Source organism: Protopterus annectens, chromosome 5.part0 (assembly GCF_019279795.1).
Source record: "Protopterus annectens isolate FY-2018-M chromosome 5.part0, PAN1.0, whole genome shotgun sequence".
NCBI lineage: Eukaryota > Metazoa > Chordata > Ceratodontiformes > Protopteridae > Protopterus > Protopterus annectens.
The window spans coordinates 1097536063-1097554590 of NC_056735.1; the positions used below are offsets into that span (position 1 = coordinate 1097536063).

General features: G+C 44.0%; 1 protein-coding gene across 1 annotated transcript in view; it reads left to right on the top strand.

Moving 5' to 3' along the window:
• Window positions 1-18528, top strand: part of RPL24 (ribosomal protein L24) — a 309885-nt gene that overhangs the window by 54047 nt on the left and 237310 nt on the right. The gene's annotated exons all lie outside the window — the stretch shown is intronic.

Sequence of the window (18528 nt, forward strand, 5' to 3'; positions counted from 1 at the left end):
CTTGCTTAGGCCCAGACCATGACATCTCTGTCTTATCGTTTTTGTGCTACATTCAACAAACGCACCATTAAGCGTCGGGTGGAGTTCGCCCAGCACTATTTTGGCAAAAAATTTAACTACATTATGTCGTCTGATACTCTGACTCCAGTTTTGACTAAGACACAAAGATAAGGACAGACACTAGGTCCGCGGCCTCTACCGACACCACGCCAAAGCAGACTACAGGTGGTCCAGTTCTTAGCGAGGCGCCTAAGCAGTCCCTGCCTACAGACTACACTTCATTGGCGGTGTCTCCTGTGCCAGAGGTCGCTGGCTCCTCGGCCCACACCCTGACTACAGATACCGAAGCCACTCTAGGCGGTGAAACTTAATGTAGACAGGTCTGCCTCCTCTCAAGGTGTCTTCAGGCCTTCCTCCTCTTTCTCCATCAAGGCTTTCACTAAGTCTAAAGCAGCCATACATTCTAAGAGACTAGCTACACAGGGCCCTTCTCCAGGCCCCATGCCTAAAAAACAGATGCTTAAAATGGCTGAGGATTTAATTACTCTTATCAGGGGTTCTCAACCCCCCCCCCCCCCCGGACAAAAGGCCCAGAGTGGAGGAAGAATCCCCCTCCTCGGACCAGGCCTCCATTATTTCAGAGCACTGTGATGAACAGGAACATTCTTACTCCCCTTTTGAAGATTCTGATAGAGGAGTCAATTCCCTCTGCCCCCCCCCCCCCCCCCCCGAGGATTACTCTTTTGGGGAAACCTTGCATACCTTGAGGGAACACTTCCACTGGGAAGGCCAAGAGTACTCTGACTCCAAGAAAAGGCTTGGGGATTTTCTCTTGCTCCCTCAGCACAGGCCTCTGGCTATACCTCCTGTCTTAGACATACTAGATGTGTATTCGGAGGCCTGCCTTAACCCAGACTCTCTACCTCCAGCCCCAGTCAAGCCTGACTAGTACTACCGGGTTCCTGACTCACACCAATTCTTATACAAACGCCATGCGGCTGACCCAGAAACTATCTCACAAGGCCCCAAGGGAATTAAGGCCTCCACTGATAAAAATCCATTACCTTCAGAGAGAGATTCCAGAGCTTTAGAAAGGTTGGGAAAAAGGTATACACCTCTGCCACCTTAACCATGAGGGCATTAAACTGCCAGTTCCATATGTTAAAGTACCAACAGTTTCTGTTATCACAGTTGAGAAGCAAAATGGCACAACCTGAACAACCAGACTTGAAGGAGTTGCAGGATTTGATGCATAGTGCAGAACAAGTGGGTAAACATACCTTGCAATGTGGTTTTGATGCTTTAGAGGTCTCATGTAGAGCTGCTGTTGCAGGATCAGTCATACGTAGACATGCCTGGCTCAAGGAGCAAACCTTACCAGATCATGTCAAAGCTAAATTACTAGATGCCCCTCTACAAAAAGATGTGTTTGGTGTTAAAGCTGAGTAAGTATTAAAGAAAATGGAGAAAAAGGCTAAATCAATGCAAACAGTGAAAGATTTTCTACAGGTACAACCTCCACGTTTCAGTAGAAATTGGTCCTTTCCAGCCATGGACAGACCTCAGAGGTAGATACAGGCACCCGAGGGGCAGAGAGGGCAAGCTCAAGGATCATTTAGAGGCAGACAATGGCAAGCTCCTACACAGAGGTGGTGAGGATGGTTTACAACCATTCAGAAAGCAAACCCAATGACTTCCCCTTTGCATGCCAAGCAAGGCTCAAATGGCAGCACCCTTAGGTGGAAAATTGCCATATTGTCACAAGACAAATGGATCCTGGACATTATAAACAGAGGCTACAGATTCCATTTTCACACCTTTCCACAAGAGGCATGCCAAACCTGCCACACAAAGGGCAGAGGCACAAATTTCAGATCTCATGGACATGAAAGCTATTAAGAGGTACCTACTCAAGAACAAGGTCAAGGTTTTTATTCCAGACTATTCCTGGTACCAAGGAAGGGAAAAGATTGGAGACCTATTTTGGACCTATCCATCCTAAACACATTTTTACTCGTGCCAAACTTCAAGATGCTCACATTACAGCAGCTTCTTCCCATGCTGGGCAAGGAGTCTTTGCTGGTAACATTGGACCTCAGGGAGGCATACCTGCATGTCCCAATCAGACAAAATTGCAGAAGATACCTCAGATTTCTTGCAGGTTCAACCCATTATCAGTTCTCTGCATTGCCCTTTGGCTTATCTACTGCACCCAGAGTATTCACGAAATGCCTGGCATCAGTAATTGCCTACTGTAGACTTCAAGGGATACAAATATACCCATATTTGGACGACTGCCTGATCCAAGCGGACAGCAAGCACATACTTCTGAAACATCTGGCTTTTGTAATAATGTTGTTGAATTCTCTGGGGTACGCAGTCAACAAAAAAATCAAGGCTAATACCCTCACAAAAAATAATTTTCCTGGATGCCAACTTGGACACAAACACCCAGATGGCTTGCTTCACGCCAGAGAAACAGGGGCAACTAACTCAATACTTCAGAAAACTAGCAAATTTCACCAGGCTGACTGCAAGGAAAATCTTGCAGGCTCTGGGATTCATGGCATCTTGCATCCTACTAATCCCATGTGCAAAGCTGCATAATTCAATGGTACCTGAAAGACCTATGGTCTCAACACAGCCATAGTTTGGAAACAGTAATACCACTGATTCCATGTCTTCAAAAGGAATTTCTGTGGTGGGCTCAAGCATGCCAAAGAAACACAGGTCTCCCATTCTGCAAGCCTCAAGCAAATCATCATAACAGACTCCTCTGACTACGCCTGGGGGGGGCGCACATGACAGATCGGTGCATTCAGGGCAAATGGTCCCAAAAAGAAAAGCACCTACACATCAATCAAAAGGAAATGCTAGCAGTAATAAATGCTATTATGGCTTTCAAAGATCTTCTGCATCCAGGCCAACTATTGATAAGGACAGACACCACAGTAATGTGGTACATAAACAGGGAGGAACCCATTCATACCCCCTATGCAGGCTGGCCATGTCACTTTTTGGAACATGGCTCTGGAATTACAAATCTAACTTCAAGCACAGTACTTGCCAGGCAAGGAAAACATGACAGACCCACACGAATGGAAGTTGCACCCTCAAGTTTTTACAGAAATAATTCAAGCATGGGGAAGGCCAGACATGGATCTCTTTGCCTCCCACAAAAATCACCAATTGACAAAATTCTGCTCAAGGACTTTTCGTCCACAGGCCTGGAGAGTGGACGCTCTTTCAGTTGGACAACAATGACAGTTTATGCCTTTCCACCTCTTCCTCTGCTGCCCAAAGTTCTATTAAAAACCAAAGCAGACAGACCAAAGATGATTCTCATTGCTCCAGACTGGCCAAGACGGCACTGGTACCCACTCCTGAGGAGCCTGACACATTCCCCACCATGGACCCTACCTCCAATGCCTCCTCTTCTGACTCGGCAGAGCTTCAAAACTATTCACAGTCTGCTGAAAACACTCAATCTGGCCGCATGGAAGATTCCTTAACTTCACAACAGACCCTACTCTCCAAGGAGGTGCAGGATGTCATTTTGGAGGCCAGAAGGCCTTCTACTAGGAAAGCTTACTCCGCAAAATGGAAGCGATTTTGTGCCTGGAATGAGAAAAAGGGCCAGAATCCTGGAATACTGAATTTACCTCAAATATTACAGTATCTAGCTGAGCTGCTAAGCAGTGGACTTTCATTATCCTCCATCAAAATCCATGCCTCAGCCATTTCTGCAGAATACAACACTGATCCTCCTTTAGTCTCTCATCCCCTCTTAAGACAGTTCCTCAGGGGCTAAGAATATAAGACAGTTCCTCAGGGGCTAAGAATATAAAACCCCCAAGGAAACAACCAATACCTGCTTGGGACCTCAATTTCATTTTAGAAAAGCTGACCTTGCCTCCTTTTGAGCCAGCTGCCTCAACAGATTTTTAATATTTGTCTTGGAAAACAGCCTTCCTTCTGGCTATCGCCTCAGCTCGCAGGGTATCGGAACTACAAGCCCTCATGTCTGTGCAGCCTTTCATCATTTTCCATCAGGGCAGAGTTTCCTTACAAACCAATCCGTCCTTTATGCCAAAGGTGGTATCCAGGGTAGCTTTGAATCGGGCTATTCACTTAGATACCTTTTACCCTAATCCTCAAAACAAAGGGGAGAGACTACTACATTTCTTGGACATCCACAGACAGCTACGTTATTTGGACAGAACAAAGCCTTTCAGAAAATCAGAACAACTGTGCCCTATGCTATAGGAGCTCAAGGGAAGCCAATTTCCAAACAGACAATCTCAAAATGGATAAGCCCACTGCATAGCTTTTGTTACTCTTCATGGTAAAACTGTGCCTGTAAGCATCAGATCTCACTCCACAAGGGCCACAGCTACCTCTGCAGCTTTCCTCAGAGGAGTTCCTACCAAAGATATTTTGGAAGCAGCCACTTGGAGTTCTGTGCATACCTTCTCCAAGCACTACCACCTTCCATTATACTCCAAAACTAGAGCAGGCTTTGCCACTGCAGTCTTGCAGGGCATCCTGGCTCCTCCTAGTTCCACCTAGTGCCTACCACCCCTTTTTTAGCTTTGGGATTCTACCCATCTGTTATGACTGCAGCTGTATGCACGATTAACATAGTACAGTTTTGTACCTACCATAAATGTAGATGTTGGTGCTAATACAGCTGCAGTCCAGGTTTCCCTCCCTCCTTCCTCTCTTGGGACAGGCCTATTGGCTAACACCTCCTCATACAATTTGATTGGGGTATTCATTTATGGTGTATTTGCTTGCAACTACTGTTTTTTGATTATATTGCACTGCATTATTGCATAAATTTATGTATTGCCTTCCTTCCGGGGGCACCTGACATCTGGGGCAAGAAAAACTGAAGAAAATGGCGTCTGCTGGTTCTTTTATACCCCTGTCACACTCAGGGAAGAAGAGACGACAACCGACACCGGACCTAGACTTTGGAATTTGGCCGACCGAGGACCCGCCTGACGGCAGGAGAACCCATCTGTTATGAATGCAGCTGTATTAGCAGTCTAACATCTACATTTATGGTAGGTACAAAACTGTACTTTTTGTGCTAGATTTAACCAACGCACTATTGAGCGTCTGTATAATTTTGCCTCAAAAGTATTTTGGAAACAGATTTAACTACCCGGAAAAAACGCAAAGAACAGGACCGAGAAAGGTGGTAGAGATCCAAAACAGACCACTAAGCTTCTAAGCCAGTTGCCAGTACTCTGAGGTGTTTTTGCAGTCCCTGATACCCGCTACCTTAGAGTTGCAGGCCTTTACCAACACCCTTGTGGAGTGTGGCATGCTGCAAGATACTCTAGGTATTGGACCGACGGATGTATCTCCCTCTGATGGGTCCGGAGCCGCTGAGCAGGCACTGGCTTCTGAGGGTGTATTCAGACTTCAACATTTGTGTATCAAACTGACGACAGCTGCAAAACCAAAGACAAAGCAACTTCTAAAGCTAAAAAAAAAACACAATAGCCACGTGCACAGGCCTCTGCCTAAAAAAACAGATTATCAAAATGGCTGACTACCTTACCTTAATCAGGGGTACCCATCCCCCTCCAGGTAAGAGGCCTAGGCAGGACACTGATTATGAATCTTCAGATCGGGTTTCTATTTCTTCAGATCAGGAAATATCTATACTTCCCTATAAGGATTCTGATGTAGCAGAGTCTATACCATCTTCATCTCCTCCTGAGGATTATTCATTTGGAGAAACCTTGCATACTTTGAGGGAGCATTTTCACTGGGAGAGTAAGACTTTTCAGAATCACAAGAGGCTTGGGGATTTCCTTTTCCCTCAGCACAGGCCTTTAGCCATTCCCCCTGTTTTAGACATTTTGGATGTGTTTTCGGAGTCAAGCTTGACCCTTGACTCCTTTCCTCCGGCTCCCAGTAAGCCTGACCGATATTACAGGGTCCCTGACTCTCAAATTTTTATGTAGAAACCCTGCTGCTGATCCTGAAACTATTTCACAGGGTCCTAAGGTAGTTGAGGCCTCAGCAGCAAAAAAAATCCTAACCCCTTGCTTGACATTCAAGGGCACTGGACAGATGGGGGGGGGGGGGACTTTGTACATCTGCAACCTTGGCTGTCAGGGCCTTAAATGTCAATTTTCATATGCTAAAGTACCAGCAACATGTTATGGGATTGTTGAAACAGAAAATGTTTTCTGAATGTGCAGGAATTATTGCATGCAGCTGAACAGGTTGGAAAGCATACTTTGCAATGTGGTTTTGACTCAGAGGCCTCCTGCAGGGCCGCAGTTACTGGATCTGTGATTAGGAGGGATGCCTGGTTAAAGGAACAAAATCTGCCTGGTCGTGTTGAAGCTAAATTGCTAGACGCACCTTTACAGCATGATTCTCTGGTATTAAGGCAGAAGAGGTTTTAAAGAAAATGGAAGACAAAGCTAAGCCTGTGCAAACTGTTAGACGACTTTCAAGTGCAGCCATCAAGATTCAGTAAACACTGGCCTACAAAAAAATCTGTTTGTCAGAGCTCACAGGGGCAAATCCAGGTGCCCGAAGGGTTCCAGATACCAGGCACAAGATTCATACAGGTCAAACCAGTGGGGTGCTTCTGCCTCCAAATCTGGAGGAGATAAAGTGCAAACCTACAGAAAACAATCCCAATGACTTCCCTCTGCCTACACCAAGCACTTATCTTTTGGCAGCACCCATAGGGGGAGGAATTAGCACTTTTTGCTCAAAATTGGCAGTCAACCCAGGACAAGTGGGTATTAAACATAGTATCACAGGGATACAGCTTCCGCACTCTGCCAGTGGCAAGTGGTTGGCCAGATCTACCAAAAAATCAATGGGCAGAGGCACAAACAGGTTACATCCATCATGGATATGGGGGCCATTCAGCCAGTACTAGAACAAGAAAAAGGACAAGGTCTTTTTACTAAAGACTATTCTTTGTACCCAGAAAGGACAAATCTATTTTGAGCACTTTGCAGCAGCTTCTGCCCATGCTGGGCAAGAGTGCTTGGCTGGTGACATTAGACCTAAGAGACATACCTGCATGTCCCAATAAGACAATCGTGCAGAAGATAACTCTGTTTCAAGGCTGGCTTAATGCATTACCAATTCTCTGCACTGTCCTTTGGCTTATCTACTGCGCCCAGGGTCTTTACGAAGTGCCTGGCAACAGTAATTGCATTTTGCAGACAAAGTATACAGATATATCCTTACTTGGACGACTGTCTCATTCAAGCAGGGAGCAAGGACATTCTTCTTTGACACCTGGTGTTTGACGAAAGGTTTCTAGCATGCCTAGGGTACATAAACGAAAAATCACAACTGGTACTCTCTCAAAATATTGTATTCCTGGGTGCAAGCTTGAATACAACTGCCCCAGATGGCTTGCCTCACACCAGACAAAGGCAACTGACAACTGGGTTTTTGTTGCCAATTTGAATTGGTAATCTGAAAGACAAATTCTGCAGGCTCTGGGCTTCATGGCATCCTGCATCCTACTTATTCCATATGCAGGACTGCATATGAGGAAACTTCAGTGGTACCTAAAGTTATGGAGTCAACATTCTCAGTCTGGAAGCAATGATTCCTCTCATTCCCTGCCTAGAGTTTCTGTGGTGGGCAAAGGCATGTCACCGAAACATGGGACAGGCCTTCACTCTACCCCCTGCCAGCCAAACCATAACAGACGCATTAGAGTATGCCTGGGGGGGCCCACATGGCAGGAAGATGCATTCAGGGCATATGGACCCCAAAACAAATGCATCTACATATCAACCAGAAAGCGATACTAGCTGTTCAAAATGCCATAACAGCCTTAAAGGAATTGCTTCATCCAGCACAACTAAGGATTAAGACAGACAACCCCACGGTCATGTGGTGTATAAACAAGGGGGCACACACATACACCCTTTGCAGATTAGCCATGGCACTGTGGGATACAGCTTTGACCTACCAAATGCATCTTAAAGCTAAATTCCTGCCAGGAAAGTAAAATACTCTGGCAGACGATTTAAGCAGAAACCTTATGGGGTCCTCACGAGTGGAAACTAAATCCACAAGTCTTCGGCATGGTAGAGAAATGGGGGAGCCCAGACATGGATCTATCCATTTGCTTCTCCTCAAAATTACCAATTGAAAAGATTCTGCACAAGGACTCATCAGACAAGCATGGAAAGTGGATGCCCTATCAGTTTACGCCTTTCCTCCTCTGCCTCTTCTCCCCGCAGTCCTCTTAAGTCAGACGAGAAAAACCAAAGATGATACTAATTGCCCCGGACTGGCCCTGCCAATACTGGTACCCAATCCTAAGGACCTTGCATCAAAGACCTCTACTGTCCCAGCAAAACAATCCGATCCTGCACAATCAACTACAGACACTAAACCTGGCAGCATGGCTGATCATGTAGTTATACAAACACCTCTCAGTAAAGCTGTGATGGATGTCCTTGTGGAAGCCAGAGTACCTAGTACTAGAAAATCTTATGCTGACAAATGGAAAAGATTCTGTGCTTGGAATAAAGCACAAGGAACTGATACAGCAGAACCAAATATTCCTCAGATATTACAATACTTAACTGAGATGCTTGACAAAGGCCTATCTTTCTCATCAATGAAAATCCATGCCTCTGCCATTTCGGCTCATTACAATACAGAGCCACCAATACTAAAGCAGTATCTTAGGAGCCAAAAATTTAAGGCCTCCTAGAAGATCACCATTACCTGCATGGGACCTCAATTACGTGTTTAAAAGCTCACCCTGCCTCCATTTGAACCAGCCAATATAGAGTTCTTATGGAAAACAGCTCTGCTACTAGCAATTACTTCAGCAAGAAGTGTTTCAGAGCTCCAGACCCTCATGGCTGTAGAGCCTTTTGTCATACTTTATACCCAGACAGGGTGTGTCTGAGGACAAATCGTACATTATTCCTAAGGTTTCCAGTGTGGCTCTTAACCAAACAATTCATCTGCCAGCCTTTTATCCAAACCCGCAGAACAAGGGGAAGAGATTTCTGCGTTCCTTGGACGTACACAGCTAAGATTCTACTTGAGCAGGACTAAGCAAGAATAACTGAGCAATTACTAGTGTCATATGCTGCAGGATCAGAAGGAAAGGCTATTTCAAAGCAGACAGTTTCAAAGTGGAAAAGCCACTGCATCTGTTTCTTCTACTTACACCATGGTAAACCTGTGCCCAAGGGCATTGGGTCTCTTTCAGCAGCCTTTCTCAGGAGTATGAACCAAAGACATTCTAGAGGCTGCTACTTGGGAGTTCTGTTCACACCTTTACAAAGCATTATCATTTGCCTCTCTACTAAGTCCAGGGCAGGCTTCACCACTGCAGTTCTGCAGGGCCTTAGAGCCGCACCTAATGCTGTTTAGCTCCAGCCTCCCAGTCGTAGCTTTGGGATTCTACCCAAATGTAATGACTGCAACAGTGAAACATGAAGAACATAGTACAGTTGTGTACACTGACTAAGTGTAGATATTCAAGTGTATTCACTGTTAAAGTCCAGGTTACCCTCCCGCCATCCCCCTGTCATTCTGGAGTTTCTTTCCTTTATCTTCTACAGCCTATGTGGTTTGTATGCTTGTAGATGAAGGTAAAGGTTTATAGGTGTTTGTGGTGGCAAGAAAAACTAAATGGTGTCTTCTACCTGTCTTATACCCCTGACCTCATGGAAGAGGAGACTGCAACCGACAAGACTTTGGAATTCAGGCCGAATGAGTAACCTGCCAGCAGATTATTCAAATGTAATGACTGCAACAGTGAATACACTCAATGTATACATTTATGGCAAGTGTACACAACTGTATTTTCTACAGCTGCGGGGGTTTCAGACAAGGTGACCTCTCAGTTTTCTACCTTAAATTCCTCCATGTGGCTTCTCTTATGTGGCAGATGGAGCGAGTAGGGCAGTCGGTACTGGAATCTCCTTGAGGCATTCCTGGATACTCTTATGCGAGTTTGTAGAGCTCATCAGTGCCCCATTTGATGGGTCATCTTTGTTCAGGCCGAAAGTGACTGACCAGGTGTGAGCAAAAGGGAAAGACCCTTTCTGCTGTGGGAGTCTTGTTTTTCCCTCCCTACCAGGCCTTACCCCAAAGGAAGAAGGGGGGGTGTGGTTCAAAGTCAGTGCCTTTCCAGACACGTGCACCCCCCCCCCCAGTGGCAGAGAGGGGAGCAATGGAAGACTCCGATCTTGTGGCAGTCTGCAAAATCAGGGTGATGGGGATACATTCCTTGGTAGGCCTTTCCAGCACTCCTGAAAGGTCCATCTGGCCACCTCCTGGAGGCAATTGGCAGTCTCATCACTGTACCCAAACGCCTGGCTAAATGCAAGCTCAAAGCTTGCTAGAAAAGCCATCCAAAATGTCCTCGTGGAACAAATTGGATCCAGAACTTACTCGATTCTTTTAGTTTCAAAAAGGACATGGGACTGGATGACCATTTTGGATCTCGGCAGACTAAACAAGTCTGTGAAAACAAATCAGAGTTCCAGGTGACACTGCAGTCAATACTGCCCTTTCAGGTGAGAGAATTGGATGTGCTCGATAAATTTCAGTGTTGTGTTTTACCACACAGATGGACAGGTGATCCAGGAGTCGCTTAAGCTTTTGGCTGGGAGCCAGTCATTACCAATTTTGAGCTTTGCCCTTTTGTCTCACTATAGCCCCCAGAGTCTTCACCAAATGCATGGCAGTAGTCCATGGCTCACGCGGTGTCTTGGATTCCAGGTGTTTCCGTACTTGGACTGGCTCCTAACCACAGCACGAGACACAGCCATCCACCTTTGCTCTCAAGTAGGCATTACAATAAACTTCAAAAAGTCTGCCTTGTTGCCATCACAACATATTGTATTTATAGGAGCAGACTTGCACATGAGAAATGGTAGCCAAACTTCCTTCTGACAGGATACAAACCCTACGTGAACAAGTAGAAAACCTCCTCACAAAGAATAAAGTTCAAGTGAAGGTTATTCTAAAGGTCTTTAATACCATGGCAGCAGCGATAACCTTGGTACTGCTTGCACATGAGTTCTCCAGTGGTTACTTTTCACCCAGTGGTCCATGCAGGAGTTGCCCTTGTTCCACAAGATTATCATAATGGAATCCTGCAAGCGGGACCTATGTTGGTGGCTTCATTCTACTCTGGTTTTGGGCAGACCGTTCATTCCCAGACAGCCAGTAGCTACAGTAACCATGGACGCTTCCCAGGTAGGGTGGGGGGGGCATTATTTGGGGAAGACTGTTCAAGGAGTTTGGCAGGAATACGAGAACCACTTGCATATCAGTGTTCTAGAAATGAGAGCAGTGCTTTTGGTGTTGCAGGCATTCCACAACTCCCTTCCACTAGAACGATTGCAGTCCAGACTGACAATGTTAGTAGTGTGGTATATAAACACACAAGGAGGAACCAGATCTTACACCCTATGTTGAGAGGCTGTATATGGCAGTGGGCAGTCTCTTCCCAACGCATGTCCCTGCAAAATCCAACGTGATGGCAAACTCAGCAGAGGTATTCTAATGCCTCATGAGAGGTCCCTGAAACAGGAAATTGCAAGACAGATTTTTTGCAAGTGGTGCCAGCCTTGCTGCTCCCTTTTTGCCACGTCCATGAACACCAAATGCAGCATCTTTGCCCTGATCCGCCTCCCTCTGGGGGGGGGGGGTCTTAAAGGGATGCACTTGTACGTGATTGGCCTCCAGGTTTCCTTTTATGCTTTTCCTCCATTTCCTTAGGTCCCCAAAGTCCTTCAGAAAGCCAACATGTTGAGAAGCAGGTTAATACTCATCGCCCCATACTGGCCTCGTCAAATTTTAGTTCTTATGGCCCCATCTGCAAGAGGATCTGCGGATTCTGGACCCAGTTCCAGACCTGACTCAACTGTCAAGGATGCTCTCCCTAGATCAAAACCCTAAAACTGACAGCTTGGTTGCTCTGCTCCCACTCCTAGCCAGGCTTCCAAATGTCTCCTGCTGTGAAACCTTCTGATCTCGTCCCAGTAAGACAACTAGAAAGCTTTATGCTAGCATATGGATCCTGTTGGGCTCAACAATCACATTGATCCTTTCATGGCCCCTTTAACGTTTTATTTTAGACTTTTTAGCAAAACTTTTCTATGAAGTGCAGCAGCATCTACCATAAGTTCATTTGACTGCTATATCAGATTACCATATTGGAGAGATGGGATCCAAAATTGTTCCATAGACTGTGCAAGGCCTTTTTGAGAGGTAATTTTTGGTAAGACCCCCAGTAAAACAACCAGCTCCTTGGGACCTCAATTCAGTCTTTTTCATTCTACTCCTTCCACCATATGAACTGGCTTAATCTTGTCATCTGAAGTTCCTAACATGGAAAACGGTCCTTTGGTGGCCATGTCTGCTATGCAGGTATCTGCAGTCCAAGCATTCTGTATGTCCTCCCTCTACTTTAGTTCCAAGGGAAACTGTCTTTATGGAAAATCTGTCATTCCTCAGTTTGTTCCCAGACTGAGTCTATTGATCTACCTATCTTCCCAAACTATGGCAACAAGGCAGAATGTAAATTACACCAATTGGATGTACACAGGCAATTTTCTACCTCGACAGAACAAAAGAATTCAGGAAATCTGATAGCTGTTCGTATCCTCTTCAGATAAAAGGGTGCCCCAGTATCAGAAGTTACTCTGTCCGAAGTGTCTTACTGATGCCATTACCTATTCATATACTTCTCAAAATAGCTGCCTGGGAAAATAAAAGGTCATTCAGCAAGAGCCATTGCAACCTCCTCTGCTTTTCAGGCTAGGCTACCTATAGATACAATTTTTGCTGCAGCGACATGGGTAAAACCTCATACCTTTATCAGTCCATTACAAAGTAGATTTGGCCTCCCAGAACAGGGTTTCCTTTGGATCTACTCTGAAGTTTACCACCCAAGAAAGAAGGTGCTGGGGACGCTGCCCCAACCAGCAAAGAATGAAGGTGAGATGGACAACAAGTAACGTTATGGTGATTACATAACTTTTTTTTTTTTTTTTTTTTTTTACAATGCAAGTTCTGTTTACATTGATTTTTTTCCATCACTAATGTACTTAAAAGCACTAATGTACTTAAAAGCTCTGATGTGAGTTTGGCAGATTAACCAGATGTGTGCTTTGTCTGATATTGACAGACCAGCTCTGGCTTAGATCTATAGAATGAGCATTGGGGATCTGCTTCTCATTTTTAGGTTCTGGCTTCTACCAGCAGCCATCTATTTATGTAAAATTTTGTAGGAAGTTTGGAACTTACCATTGTGCTACAATGAAAAGAATAGTGATGTTGTTTGGTGCTAATCCATAAGATTTTCATTTGTGCATAGTAAACCAATTAACACACTTGTTTTGTTTTGAGTTTTTGTCCAATGGCAACTTCAGTTTTTAATGGCAGCTAGTGGTAACTCATTTTGCTAAATTTTTTAGATGTTACCATGATTGGCTACTATACAGCTTTTTAAATGTCTTCCACATTGTGTTTTTAACCATTAATGTTTGGCAAGTAATTCTTTTGTTTTCTTATCCGCATTGGGAAGTTGCATAACAGTTGATGAGACTTAATCTCCCCTATCTTTTCACTTAATACAAATTTGTTTATCTTCAAATGTTTTCCTCTAATAGGAACATTTGTGACAAATTCACAGCTAATTCAGGCTGTAATTAACCTGAAATTGAGGTAATCTATCCTAGGAGGCATGTCATTGTCTGTGCTTCTACTTGCAGTAATAAGTGTTTATTTTTGTACCAATCAGTTGTGAAAGCAACTTGCATGCTGTCAGAAATTTTCTTTTGGTTTTAACAAGTGTTCTGTCTTTGTCTTCATGGAAATGTAAGAAAAATGTCCTCTGTTGCAGCTATGCTGAAGCTGTTATTGCTAAAGTAAACTGCTTCATTATTCAGTGTTCTCATATTTACTTGTTTCTACTTAAAATTTGCGTTGGATTAACCCAGGGGTCTTAATCCACTCAACCTGTACAAAAGTTAAAAAAAAAAAAAAAAAAAAAAATCTGCTCTTATGATTTTTGTGTACTTTTACATCCCATCTCCTACTTCAACAGTTTGAGATTTTAAGCATGCTTTGTGTAACTTTTTTCTTTTTGCAGTTTAATCTCTACACTCACTTCCTCTTTCTTTTGGTATCTGTTATAAGATTACATTTTCCTTTCCCTCTCCTCAGTCCTTTCAGACGGACTTTAATGACTTGCAGGGAGTCAAATGCTTTTCAGTTTCCCACAAGTTTAATGAAGTCAACAGAAGTCATGTCTTTCCAGTGAACAGCTTTTATTTCACAAATGTGATTTGATGCTTTGCAGTCTCATTTTTTTCACTAATTTCTGTTGCCTGTCCTGGTCACCTCCATGTTCCAATTCCTGATTATGGTTCAGTTTCAATTGCTTGTTGGCTTACATTTTCTTGGACAAAATTCTGCTTTTCCTCAGACTGTTAAAGGATCAGAAACATTTTTATCCTCCCAGGAAAATATTCTAAAGACAGCTGGATACAGAGACTTGGAGATCTCCTCCACCTCTTGACATTACATGATTGCTGGAAAAAAATTATCTCTACTTTGTGTGCAGTGAATAATCTCTTCACATGCACTCTGTGCCGCTTTTCTTTGCCCTTTTACCACAGTCTTGTCAGGATCCACTTTTTTCTGCTGGGAGGTTTGCAACTTTTACTAAGGGTCCTGACTGCATTCTCATTGTTTTGGAACATACAAATGGCGTGTCCAGTCAGTTAATAGTTTGCCTATGTCCTAGCTGTTCAGTAAAAAGCCATCTCCAAGCATTTGACCCTACCAGTTTGGAATAGTCAAGGGCAAATCTTGCCTGTTGAACCTAGTTGACTTATTTTGAGACCCTCAAAGACCCCGGATGAGGGAAGGTGCGTACAGCTTACCTTGACTTGGCAAAGGCTTTTGACGCAGTACCCCACTCTAACATTATCAAAAAGCTAAAACAACTTTGCATAAATCCCTATCGGGTGGGGGGGGCAACTGGCTCACTGACGGCACTCTTAAGGTTAAAGTAGGCACTTCCACCTCTGATAGCAGACCTGTCACTAGTGGATTTCCCCAGGCATCTGTCCTGGAACCCTTACTGTTTGGCATCGGTTTCTTAGAGGTCCAGGCAAAAACAAAAGGCCTGTGTCTGACCAAGTTTGCAGACTGTAAGCTGGGTACTGTCCTTGACTCCCCAAATGTTAACTTACTGCAAGAGGGTCTCTCTGCAACTGACTGCTGCCAAAGTCATGGCCTCAAGCTAAATACAACAAATGCATCATACTATTTGGAAAAAACATGATCCCTACTGATTACTGCATCAATGGCCTTGCCTAAGCACACAGCCTGTGGTGAGAGACCTGGGCACTTGGGCTGATAACCCTCTCATTCGACCATCATATACTCACAGTGGTCAGAAAAGCCTTGTACGTGGGACATCTTATAAGTAAAGGGGATTGCATCCAGAAGTAAGTTATTACTCCTCTCTACTACTCCCCCATTAGACCAATAATAGAGTACAGCATCCTGTTTGAGATGCAGCTGCTCCAACTGGAAAGGTCACTGAAATGCCTCGTAGTGAATCCATGGCCTCCACCTGTCTTATACAGGCAGGCTCATATCACTGTTGCTCTACTGTCATACAGATTGCTCAGGGGTGATCTGTGTCTCCTACAAGGCAATCTCTGACCCTGCCCTACTAGAGATTCTCCATACCCGTAAGTCTAACTCCTTACGCAGTAGCCACTTAAAGGCCTGAATCTAATGTGTGATATCAACACAACCTGCTGGAAAGACAGGTTTTTCTCAAAGGCTGCCCTGTCTCTGGAATAGACTTCCCATATCAAACAGCGCACCTCTGACCCTCTTAGTGCAACCTTTGAGTGGATGGGAAACCACAAATTTTATTTGAGGTTCCACCAGTGCCCTTCATTGACAGGTGCTGACTGGTTTCTTTTTGGGGGTAGATTCTTAAGTTTGTAAGGGGTCCAGGGCCATTAACCTAGTAACTTATGATCCTGTGCTGGGGAATAATAGTCCAGTTGCTCAGTTCCGTCCCATCTTTACACATGGGGGTTGGGGTGTCATTTCAACTGATTTAAAGTCAAGGTTTACAACACTGGGTGGTTAGCCCTGCCCCAGTAGTCTTTTACACCACACATTCACACCTATAGATTTGTCTAGTCCACCAACTGAATGTCTTTGGAATGTGGGTTGGGGAGAGAAACTCTGCACGGAGGGCACCCCTCTTGCTGTGAGGCAAAAATATATATGAAAGCTTCCACCCCCCCCCCCAGTCTTAGTTGATAGTCCGGCATTTTTAAATCTGAGTACATTTGGCTTTCTGTTTGATTAGTGGACGCCATGTTTTGCAGCAAAGCTGTAACTTTTGCTGAACAGCTACATAATTTTTCCATTCGGTGTGTTCTCCATCTTTTTCTAGTTTGATTTTCCGTCAGGCTCCTAGTTTCTTCTTTGCTGGAATCAAGGCAGTTTGTCTTCACACTGGAAGAGCTAAAGCTATCCTGTTGATCAGTGTGTAGCTGTCTTGGAAGTGATTTGAAGTTTGGTCATAGTTTGTATCTTTGGTTATAGGAAAGATCTGCATTTTAAGTTACCAGGGTCCACTTGCCTTGTACCTTCATGGTAACAAAAAACGTGAAGTTTCTTTTTTTTTTTTTTCCCCTGAAGATATTATGTCTGTTCTCCAAGGTCACACTTCACTTCAGAGTTGTACACTTCTGAATCCTGATGACCAACTGCCTTGCTACTTTTTATGATGTGTGTTGAAACTCCAACTTATGACAAACGTTTCTGCAATGGGGGGAAAAAATAACATGCTTGACTACTGGAGATTTGTCTCGTCAGCTTTGTTAGGCTCCTGCTTGCCAGATTTTACTTGTATGAAGGCTCACCTGTGAATGGTTCATTCCATCTGTCAAATCTGCTTTGCAGCTGCAGTAGTGTATTTGGGGGGGGGGGGGTTGTCATGAGTGAATCTCCTGGGTGGTGCAGTAAAATGGATGACTTGGGACCTCAACCAGTAAGTCTGCACCTAAAAAAGTGAGGGTAGCTATGTTGATACCACTTCAGAATTTCACAGCTCTGTAGGCAGTAAATGTTGCAGTGAGCTTTTAAGATTCTGCAGTTTTTTTATAGTGCCCGATACCCCAGAAGTCGTCAAACTTTCTCCTGATGTCCTGAGACTGCTGACTCTGCCTGTTCATATTTGCAGTCTTTGCCTCCAACCATCATCAAAAGGGCCCTTTTTTCCTGTTCATGGTTTTGGTGCTGGTAGTGCTCCCCACCGCCATTTTCACAACTGTCGCTTGACTTCATTCTAGACCAGGCAAACCTGGCCTTTAATGTTAATACTGCAGAAGTCGTTGCGTCTTCATTTCTAGACTTTCATATCTCTGTCTTGCGTCATCTTCTCCTACAAATTAATGGCCTCTCTTCTCCAGTTGAAATGACTGCTGAAAATTAACAGTTCAAGATCCTGCTTTTTTGTCTTGTGATGGAAAACTTGTCCTTTGAGAAATCTGCCCAAAATATGTTATGGTGAGTAGTATGTCTTCTAAGTTTAACTGGTCATAAACACTTGCTCGCTGTTTAATTTTTGAAAGGAAGGGGTTGGCATAGCCTGCCTTTCATGCCATAGGTCCAATGGCATCTGTGCCGGTTCTGAATTTTGCAGCTTTCTTACAAATAGAAGGTACTTCCCAGACATATTAGAACTCCAGACATATTAGAACTATAGATTCTTTCCTTTATTTTGCAAAAGGCATTCGTCACCTTTTCCAGATTTTTATAGTATTGAATCTTGTGCCGCCAGGATTAATTTTTTTCAAATCAAAAATAATTACTGCTTTTTAGTAGTGTGACCGTAGGTGTTTGTGTAGCTGCAACTTTGTAGTCCATGAATATTTTGGGCGACACTGATATTGTTTTACTTAAGCATTGTAATGACTGTCATCTAGGATTGGTTGTTAGATGTGCATCGTAAAATGGCTTTCTACCATGTGTCCATGAGGTATGTACAACTTTTTAAAGGTGATTTTGGAGTTTGCCTTTGTATCTGAAGCAAAAAAAAGGTACTACTTTCCAGCACTGCCACCATAAATCATTGTATTAGGCTAGCTGCTTAAGGTGCTTAATGCTAAAGATTTTCAGGGTATGATTCTCACCATTGAAAGAAATTTGTTGGGCTTAAAATGTCTCTAGCAGCTAGCCTAGTTTGAACCTATGATTAATCATTGACTGTAGTTTTAGGGTTGCAGTATGTTCTAAAAGAAATTCTTAGATTTCACACTACCTTATTTTCTTCCCCTAGTCAGCAGTATGCAAATATTGAGTGAGTAACCTTAGTCATGCACAAGCACACATTGCAGAGTGGTGTTAAAATCTCAAGTACGTGCAGCACCCCAGATCCATTATTGCTTTCTGCAAAAGTACGTATGTTAATACCAGTTAATGGAAAGGTTACATTTT